Raw genomic sequence first — 10,923 nt, forward strand, 5'->3', positions numbered from 1 at the left:
TATCGCCTTTCTCTAGGGATCTATTGGAAACAAATGGTTATTCTTTTGCTAGGAGGTGATAGTGTTTCATTTTAGACACAAGTTTTTTTTTGGGGCGGCTGGGGAAATACAGAAGAAAAACTATGAATTTGAGGTTTTTCTCCTCTGCAGAGCTTTTACAAGTTTCAAATCTTAGACTTAAAAACATACATATTTTAAATAATCATGATGCAGTTGGCATGCAGCTGGGAGGATGACAAGAACTAAAAACCTTTATATAATATATAGAGGTTATATATTATTAAAATCTCATCTATCCTTAGTAGTAAGATAGTATATTATTATATCCTCATCTATTATTAATGGTTATGCATGCTTTATTTTGGAACTGTATCTTAACACCTTTTGAAACAACCTGAAGCTTTTCTGTGCCTCATGCAATGATCCTACTTGTTTTTTTTTTCAAATCAACTACTTCTTAGGCACACAGACGTACTAATATAGACAATATTTTATTACCTTATAAAATACTTTGTGTTGTTGTTATATGTCATATAAGCCTCTTAAATGCAGTTATTTGCAGGCCTAAAGCATAAAAGTTTAAAAACCATGGCAGAAAAAGGACCTAATTTTCTTCACTTTACAGGACTAGTGTCCTGTTTTTATCAGCTGCCAAGAAAGAAAACAACAAACAGTGAGCCTCTGTTGTCTTGGAGAAGGTTTATTGTAGCTATTAGCAGCTACTTATGCCTTTCCCTCGTTAAAAATCAGATACAGCATTGCCCATTACTACACCTTGTCCTTTAGATGTGGTACAAGAGGAGGAAAAACTGTGACAAACCTTGCTGTTTCTGTGCAAAAAGATAGTTGTAGGCCACAATCAAGGATCTCTTGGAGGAAGGAGAGAAGAGAGTCTCTTCTTGATAGGACCAAAAATCACCTAAGTTTATCTGTAAAAAAAACCCAACCCAGCAACCCCCTAAGTGATGAAGTTTCACCTTTTTCTCCATATTTTGTGTGCACTTAAATATCTGTTGTTAATTCTTGATGCTAAATTTGGCTGAGCTGAGACTTATGTGACCTTGCACCAGATGTTTAATTCATCTGAGCCTCAATACTTGGCCGAACAACTGGACAAGAACAGGAGGTCACTGGGTAAAACAGATGGTGAAGGAAAATCTACACAAAGCACTATGCTTTGAGGTGAGTAATTTGAGGGGGAGGAGGTGAAGCAAGCAATAGACCAGATAATCTGCTCAGGTGGTTAACCTACTCAAAGGAATAATCCAAAAGAAGTATTTATCAGAATATACAATCACAGAACTACAGAATGGTTGGTCACAGAGTGACCTCTGGAGATCATCTAGTCCAACCCACCTGCTAAAACAGGTTCACCTAGAACAGATCACACAGAAATGTGTCCAGGCAGGTTTTGAATGTCTTCAGAGGAGACTCCACAGCCTCTCTGGGCAGCCTGTTCCAGTGCTCTGGTACACTCAAAGTAAATAAGTTTCTCTTCATATTCAGATGGAACCTTCTGTGCTTCAGTCTGTGCCCACTGTCCCTCATTCTATCATTGGGCACCACTGAAAGGAGTCTGGACCCATCCTCTTGACACCCACCTTTGAGATATTTATAAACATTTATAAAATTCCCTCTCAGCCTTCTCCAGGTGGAAGAGACCCACCTCTCTCAGTCTTTCACAGTATCACAGTATCACAGTATGTTTGGGATTGGAAGGGACCTCAAAAGATCATCTAGTCCAATCCCCCTGCTGGAGCAGGAATGCCTAGGTGAGGTCACACAGGAACATGTCCAGGAGGGTTTTGAATGTCTCCAGAGAAGGAGACTCCACAACCCCCCTGGGCAGCCTGTTCCAGTGCTCTGTCACCCTTACTGAGAAGAAGTTTTTTCTCAAATTTAAATGGAACCTCTTGTGTTCCAGCTTGATCCCATTACCCCTTGTTCAATAATTGTTTGCCACCGAGAAGAGCCTTGCTCCATCCTCGTGGCACTCACCCTTTACATATTTATAAACATTAATAAGGTCACCCCTCAGTCTCCTCTTCTCCAAACTAAAGAGACCCAGCTCCCTCAGCCTTTCTTCATAAGGGAGGTGCTCCACTCCCTTAATCATCTTTGTTGCCCTTTGTTTCCTCGTAAGAAAGATGCTCTATGCCCCTAATCATCTCTGTGGCCCACCGCTTGACTCCATTCAGTAATTTCTTGTCCTTCTTAGACTGGGGAGCCCAGAACTGGACACAGAACTCCAGATGCGGCCTCACCAGGGCAGAGTAGAGGGGATGATAGCCTCCCTCGACCTGCTGCTCACACTCTTCCTAATGCACCCCACACTGTGTCTGTCCATGTCAGTGCATGTATAGTTGTGCACATACTTACAGGCGAGTGACAGAGGACACCAAAGAAGTTCAAACTGTTCAAAGGAGCATTTAAGGCCATGTGATACACTTCTTGATTACTCTCATGTCATCACAAGTGACATGATAATGTGTAGACAATTTTTTACTTCGTTTGGAAAATTCTGTAATTATGTATCTATATGAATAAATACCTTGAAAGTGCAATATGAAGCAGTAAAATAGAGTGCATGCAGTGTTTTCTGCATTTTGCACATTAATGAAGAGTTACTTAGGCTTAAATGAAGTGACTTGTTTAATTTTTATTTAGTTCTAAGCTCGAAGGGATCGTTTTTGTGATAATTATACTCGGGGCAAGAGACTGGAGTCTGACATACCTTTTGCTGGCAGATACATTTGGAGATAGAAGCTAGGTCACAAAGTTAACATTTTGGTTAAATATGAAATCCACAGTACTTAAAATATGATTCCCAGAACTCTGTAAGTGAATGGAACTTTTTCTTGTTTTCCTTGTAAATTAAGTTAACCAATTCTGCCTTCTGGGTCTACGTTTCATATTCCAACTTTAACAAAAAAAAAGTATTTATGAATTCATGATCTGTGACAAAAGCATACTCTTATTCTTTTGCATTATATAAATACCAGTGAAATTATTTTGAGCCGTAAATATAGACAAACAGTTCCATTTGGCCTTTATGGCTAGAAAAACAGGAGCAATTCATATCACAAAAAAATGCTCTTACTGAAAAATACAACATTACTTTAGCCAGCCAATATAGGCTGCCAAACATTGATGAGGCTTTGCAGAGTTTGGAGGCTGTTTGTTAGTCAAGATCTGGGGGCAATTACATTTCTGTAGATGTTGATAGTAGCTCATCTGTGTATTCTACTCAAGTGAGAAATTTGTTCAGCTGTGGACATCAAGCTGTAATGGAGACATTCCTAGGAAATGAATCAAGCCAAATGGTTTTGCCAACCAAACAGAAGTGCTAACTTGTCAGAGAATGTAAGAATCTACTTGTGTCTGTCTTGTGAGGGATTTTTTAAAATAACATTCCCAGGCTGGTAGATACTGACTTGGTTTAGGGAACTTGAATTTACTAAGAACTGTTATATAAAATTACCCTTTTCTTCATATTTATAAGCTTACTTGTTTCTTAGGTTCTGTCAACTCTCATTTTTCTAAGTAGCCTGATTATTATTTTAATGGTTATCTGAAGGTGAAATAAAAACCAATTAACAATGCACTTATTTGTGTTTTTTAAGATACAAGAATTATGTCTATCATTTTAGCTTTTCCTGGTTGTTGAAAAGAAAAAATAGAAGTAGCCTGAGGAAAAAAAAAGTCTGAGACAGTCTTGTCCCTTACTAGATGTTTTAAAATTTGTCATGATGCAGATGGTAATCGAGACTATAGTTTAGAAATTGCCTGATAAGCAGATTATTTTGTAGTTCAATTGATGACTTCACCATGTCATAAGTTTTGTCTGTTCTTGGAAAGAAATATGGAGAAAATTCACCTTCTGCTTGCACTGAAATAAAAATTATGTTGCCTTTGGAAGCATTAGAACAGCACCAAGTATTTTTTCAGATTTCACAATACAGTCTGTTTGTGTTTGTTATGTAATTTAGTGGCTGGAATAGCTCCATCAGCAAAGGAGGCAGTATCATATGGACAGACACTTTAACAGATTATCAGATCACTGTTGATCAGTACATACATGGAGTCACTGTCCCAATCTGGAAGCTATTCATCCAAAGCTGCTGCCCCACCAGGGATGTCAGTCATTTATGTGGCTGTGGAGTGCTCTGTATAGCCTTACTAGTGTACCAAAAGAAATCTCAGTTCAACAACATGGCATTGCTTTTTATTTTTTTATCTCTTTATTTGTTTTATTTTATTGAACTTAATGAAACACAATTAAACTAGATGCCAGCTCCGTCACCTTTTTCTTTGAGGCAAGTAGTGCCAGGATCATGATTCTTTCAATTTTATTATAGGAGTGTGAAATGTCATATTCATCTAGCATGCCAGTGGGACTGCTCTCTGAATCTGGTTGGCAATCAGTCAAATATTGATTCCACACTTTATGACAATAAAGATAATAACTTTTAAAAGCCAAACCTTTCACCCAACCTTGGGTGCTTTGTGGAGGAAGGTAAGGACATCTTTAAAATCAATATTAAAACTGTGCTAACCATTAACAGTAGCTGGCCGAGAAGTCTGGTTTCCTGTCAGTTTACTGACACTTGTTTGTGGTGTAGCTAATATCCCAGGGGCATCCCTGAAACTCATAAGAGACAGGATTCTCCAGTGACACAAAAGTGCTGTTGTGGGGTATCCATCTCCCTCTTTCACCTCTAAAACCATCTTTTGGCCCAAATCCTTGAGGCTAATCACTATAAAAGGTTATTGTCAGGTGAACTAGTATTTTTATCATCATTGTTTTGCTATAGTAAGGACTTTATGGGAAAATAACTTAAATTTTAGTAATACTGCAGTAATTTCAACATTTAAAAAATCTTGATTTAATAATCTTTTGCAAATACTGTAGAGCCTGACAGCAGTGTGCAATTACTAGTTATGGGAAAGAGCAAAGCAAGAGTATCCATTTAAATATATTAAGGAAGATAGATGTATTTACTCACACTTTCAGATTCTGCTGATACACATTCAGTAGATTGCCATTTGTTGTATTTCCTTGTGATAATGTGACAGCAATACTTTCCCCATTTGACTTATTCACTTTGTGGCTTCCAAATGAGCAATGTCAAACATACTTGCTTCTTTACATTAGCTGAGTCTTGAGTTTTCAGAAGGATTAATATGTACTCTTTCAGCTTTCACGCCTTTGTGCTGTCCTGAGACTCATAAAACAAGAGGGATTGATAGGTTCAGCATTTTGCTCATGTAACATGGAGAAATCATTGAGAAGAATGATTTATGGTTTTGCAGTGAAACAGTTCATAAATGATAATGTCTTTCTACTTAAAATTCACATGCTATTACATAGGAAAGGCTTTGGCATTTGAAAGAAAAGTCAGCTGTGGTATCATCAATTTATAACAGGCTATTTGAATGTGAGATAGAAGGAAACATCCCATCAAACATTTTATTTCTGGGAATGCTAGCTTTGCTGATAGTTAATTACTCACGGAGGATGCCATGTGACAATTAACCATAGATTTGTGATTATGGTGAAGGATGGTTAGAAGAGAAAATGGGACAGCAACCTATACAACATTTTTGTATGTGTAGAAGAGGTAATTTATTCAAGGACAAGCCTTTAATTCTTCTGTCTTTGACATATTAAGATGACACAAAATGGGAAGATTGAGGCAGGCTTGGCTAGTTTATTCCCACTTCACTATTCAGCAACAATAAGATTAGAATACATTTTCTTGTTATCAGCTGACCTGATACTTTTCAATACACACTAGAATGAAAGTTATTATAGTGATCCCCAGATATTTGAGTCTGTTCTCATCCCCCTTTGATCTTCCACATTTTTATTACTAATTTTGATTTAAATCTCAGCTCAGTTCTTTGCTCTCAGTTTAAAACCAGCCAAACCAAATCCTAACCATCAGCTTGACTGTTGATTTTGGGACCTACTCTGCCTATGGCTACTGCTCCTGCCCTGGTGATTGTAGGAAGCAAGCAAGCATGTGCTGATACACAGCAACAACACAACCAGTGCTGTCTGGGGAGGAATTTTTGTTTTGAAATTTTTATTCTGTTTTTTAGAGTTCACAAACAGAGCTAAAAAAAAAAAATAAAAATGAGGTACCACACCAGCATGGGCTGTGGAGGGAAGAGGAGTATCATCAGGGAGAAGGTCAGCTGAAGTGACAGCTAAAAGGGATTTGTTAAATTATAAATGAAATGTGCAAGTTCTTCATACACTGCACAGAAATCGAATAACCAGGCTTAGGGGACACACCTAAAGCTTTGTGAAAGGTGATTGGGACCGGTCCTGGCATTAAGCGGCTGAACGAGACAAGACCTTGCTTCCTAAATTAAGTACAATGAAAAATCAGAATAAAACTTTGTTTATATCAAAGAGAAGACCAAGCTTGCCTTCTTTAGCCTTTTCCCCTTAACTCTTAAATTCTCTGGATGCTGGCAGAACAAAGTGTGGGACTGATATTCTTACTATTTTTTGCATCATATGGACAAGATCTGGCAAAGATGTAGCATAAAATTCTGGTTATTCCTAAATTGTCCCTATAAAGGTTAGGGGAAACTGTGGTGTGTGTTCCTTAAGTGACTGCATGAAAATAGTAAAAATCTGGAAGAAACAAACAGAAGAAAGGTAAGTTGAGCCTTTTCTTTATAAGAAAATAATATTATTATAGCTTAATAAAGTGTACAAAAATAAGAAATTTCAATAGGTAACACTAAAATTAAGAAGATTACAGAGTGGATTACAAATTAGACAAGAACAAAGACTGTCTATAGTAGACTGAGCTAGATTCTCTAAGCAAATAACATTGCAGTACTTACTAGCTAGTGGCCAGGGCATTTACTGGTGGCTGATGGTGAAACTCAAGTGAATCGTGTATACTCATTTACCTGAGTAGGCAAGTAAGAGCAGTTTTTCCCTTATCATAGATGAATGACTGAATTTTAGTTTTCCAGTTATATCTTATGTGATGCATCCATAAAAATAATCAGCTTTGTGTTACATCTCAGATAAAGAACCAACAAGTGAAAAAATAGTTTTGCAACAGTAATGACAGCTGTTCTGAGAACTGTGGGGATTGCACGGGCAGCCTTTAGGGCAGCCTTTTAGGGAGATGTATGACTTGATGAGGTTCAAATCAGGAAAGGGGCATGAAAGGTTTTGGCAACTCTCATATTTGCTCAGCAGGACTGATTCTCACTTCTTCTTTGGAAGAAATGTCTTTTTTACTGTTTGGATCACTTTTCCCATAATTTTTTATAAGTGAGCCTTTAGTTAACCCTTACATGTGTATGGGTTGCCATCTCACTCTGAAGTACTTAATGAAAACAGCAAATGAAATAGGACCTCAATAATGACCTTGTTGGTATTCTGCCGTGATTGTGTGCATCAAACCTTCAAATCTAGAGTGCTTCATAATTATTCATTATAATTCATAACTGCATCCATCAAAGACTGTAATTAGTGTTTATTGGGGTTTTTAAATAGCTTTTATTCACAGGGAATATAGAAGGGTAAGAGAAGAACTGCAAAACCAAAAGGAAAGTAGTTGAGTATGAGTTAGTTTTGTTTGCTGCTACCATTTTTTTTTCTAAGCAAAGAAGATAAAATTTGAGGTAGAAGAGCATTCTGGTTCTAGCTCTTTCAAGCATTGCCTCCATAGCTATGTTTTTTTAGGAGATATCTTTCCTCTTTCTTCCCTTTCCCTCTGCTTGCATGCCCCCTCAACTAGAGTGGTAAGTGCTCTCATATATATGTCTTCTCTTATGGGTAACATAAGAACAGCAAATGTTTTTATGTGGCAGAAGCCCTGCAATCATAGCAAACAGCATTCTTTATCTTTGTACTGGTAAGTGCTGCGATATTCAGTACTCTGCAAAGTAACTTGCTGCTTTCAGTTACCTTCAGAGTTGCCTCAATACCTGTGGAAGCTGGATCATGGGGTCACTCAGACCTTGTCTATGCTACTCAGTACACAGGGTACCTCAGCTGTGAATTTCCTTAAACATAGTAAGAGATCTGAAATGATCTAAATATGCAGGAATTTGCAGCATTGAGATCAAATTTGTAAATTGCTTTGGGGTGAAAAAGTTTAGGTAAATTGATGCTTAGTTAGGATCCCTGGGATGTGAGGGTCAGAGGACATGAAGGCTCTGGGAGATAAAGGCAGTGCTCTGCCACTGCTGTGCCTGTGAGCCTGAAACCCAAATCTCCTTTGAGAACCATTTGTAATTAGCTCTCAGTTTTCTGGGTAACAGAGGCTTTTGGTGCCCAAGAGAAAAGCACAGATAATACAAACACATGCAAATGAAGTTTAGAAAATTCAGGGTCTACACAAAGCCCATGCAGACCACTGCCATGTATATACAATTTTACTGCTTTCAGTTCTGAGCTGATTTGTCTTACTATAACCTGAACTATAACACCTGCTTCCAAAGATACAAACTTGAGCAGATTTTCAGTGGAGCAGGATGGATCTAAGAAGCATTCTATGATTTTTTAAAACACATAATATGATGTCATTACTGGATGCCAAAAAAAAAAAAAATAATATATATATATATCCCGGAAGAGCATCCAGAGTCTTCAGATTCCATAGGAACAGAAGAAGAGAGCACATCTAGGAAACTCAGAAACCCAGATAGGCAGTAGCAGCCTGTTTTCTTCTGAATGAAAGAGGGAATCAATGAAGTTTCATTGTATCCGTGCCCATATAATTGAAAACAGAATCTTGTCCAGGAGCTTAAAGAAAGTTAAACCACTTGAGAACTCCAGTCCCAAGTTTTAAGACACTTTTGGAGTCTTAGAGTTGTGTGCGAAACATCTGTTCATGAAAATGAACAACTAAGTGCTCAGCAAAATTAAAATGAAACTTCCTAAGCTTTCTTCAACAAAAACTGATGCTGAACAACGTGATAATTTCAGGTACCCTCTAAGCAAAGAATTCATTTTCAAATGCCTTCTTTTAGATTCTATTGTGTTAAAGATTACTGAGCTTAAGTCTTGAATTACAAAGTTAATCACTTATTAATTACTTCTGTGAAGCATGTTATGCACAGTTGCTGCTGAAATCATGTAGCCTTAAGACAGGAGATACTTATGCAGCTGGTGATAAGCCCTAGAGATAATAGTTTTCAGTCAATAGCACATTTTATGAAATTATGAGTGATTTGTTGGAAAAACTGGAGTCTATTTTTGTAATTTGAAATATATCGAAGATACAAACACAACTAACCTTTTGGTGCGAACTTAGTTAAAGGTTATTTTACTAAAAATATGATTGTATCACTCTGTTGTTTTCTTCCCTTGCAATTATTCTTTAGACACCTTACTTATATGAGGAAATATACATCTTACACTGTCATATGCCTAACACCAAACCAGTGGAATTTCACAACAGTGCACCTGGTGGATATTGCCATACTAGGGGGATTATATTTATAGGGAGATCTCAGGTCCAACCTGCTTATTTTTACTTAAATTTTATGCTTATTACTGAATCTTTTAGGGGTTAATGTCTCTTGAAAATTAGCTCTTATATTTTTCAGCATTTGTCTTACCATCTTTGCTGACATAAATTTGCATAAAGGATGACACCTAAACAGAGGGGCAAAAACCAGAGGGTACAAGAATTACAGCTGTATTTTCAGGAATTCTGAATCTGACATGCAGTTTTATCTTAAAAACACTGAGGCAGAGGGGAAGGAGTTCAGAATATAAAAATATTTCACATCACTCTCCTCTAAATGAAGCTTTTCATTATTTCATTTTGAAATTTATTTTAGTTCTATTTTGAAAATAGGGTGAATAACACATTCAATGAAATGTTTAAGGAAGTGCTCTTTCTTCAATCATCCTTAAATAACAGGGATGAATGAGCAGTTTGGATTGATGGGAAATGAAATGTAGTAAATAATAATAATTATTATTGATAGATTCTCTCTTTGTACAAGTAACTGATATTTTCAGAAACCTTCTGGCTAAGATGTTAGACTATCCAGAATACAATTCAGGAATGATGTTGTTAGTAACAGAACCAGTTTTACAAAATGTTCCGGAAAAGATGAATCAGTTTTGTAAACTGTCCCTGAAAGGATATTCAAGCATATCGTGTTTGAGTACACTCTTATCTTAACAACCTAGCTTTTATACGCAAGTCAGCAGTTATCTAGCTATAGAAATAGTATGCCTGTGCAGTACCCAAAGGCGAAAGGGACAGAAGTGATGAAGACTACTTACTTCATCCTGAAGACCCCCTGAAGGACCACCAGAGGACACTGCACGTGATCAAAATAGTTCCAAGGTGTTGCAATCAATGTTGAGTAACCGTTACGTATCTTAATGAATATATGAATATGTATGTGAATGGACTGTATAAATACTGTGTAACTTAAACTGACCAGGGAAGCCAGCTTTGGGTGTGAACCCCTGGTTTCCCAGCGCTGAAATAAAGCACCGCATATAACTACACCCGTGGTTATGTGTCCTTGATTGCTAACAATGTTAGCTCCATTGACCATCTATTCTTCTCATTTCTTCAGATGATTCTTCCAGATTTATTCTTGCGAGTTCTGCTTTGAATGCTGCTAACACATGGGAATTATAACTAATGTAGCTATGTTTTTCATATTTACTGTATGTTATCATGTATCTTTTATAAGTACTGATTGCTGTATGCCATTTACAGGGACTATCTTGGATATAGTGCTCTTATTTGCTGTATGTACTAATTTAGTGTTGTAGAGCTTACAAAACTGTTGTAATAGATAACCTATCTCTCTTTTAATATGCACATATATTTACAATATGCTTTCTGTGGTTCTTCTGCACATGATGATCCTGAGGGTCTCTTCCAACTGAAACAATTCTATGACTCTATG

The sequence above is a fragment of the Streptopelia decaocto genome (genome assembly GCF_964273445.1).
Source record: "Streptopelia decaocto genome assembly, chromosome: 2".
Classification (NCBI taxonomy): domain Eukaryota; kingdom Metazoa; phylum Chordata; class Aves; order Columbiformes; family Columbidae; genus Streptopelia; species Streptopelia decaocto.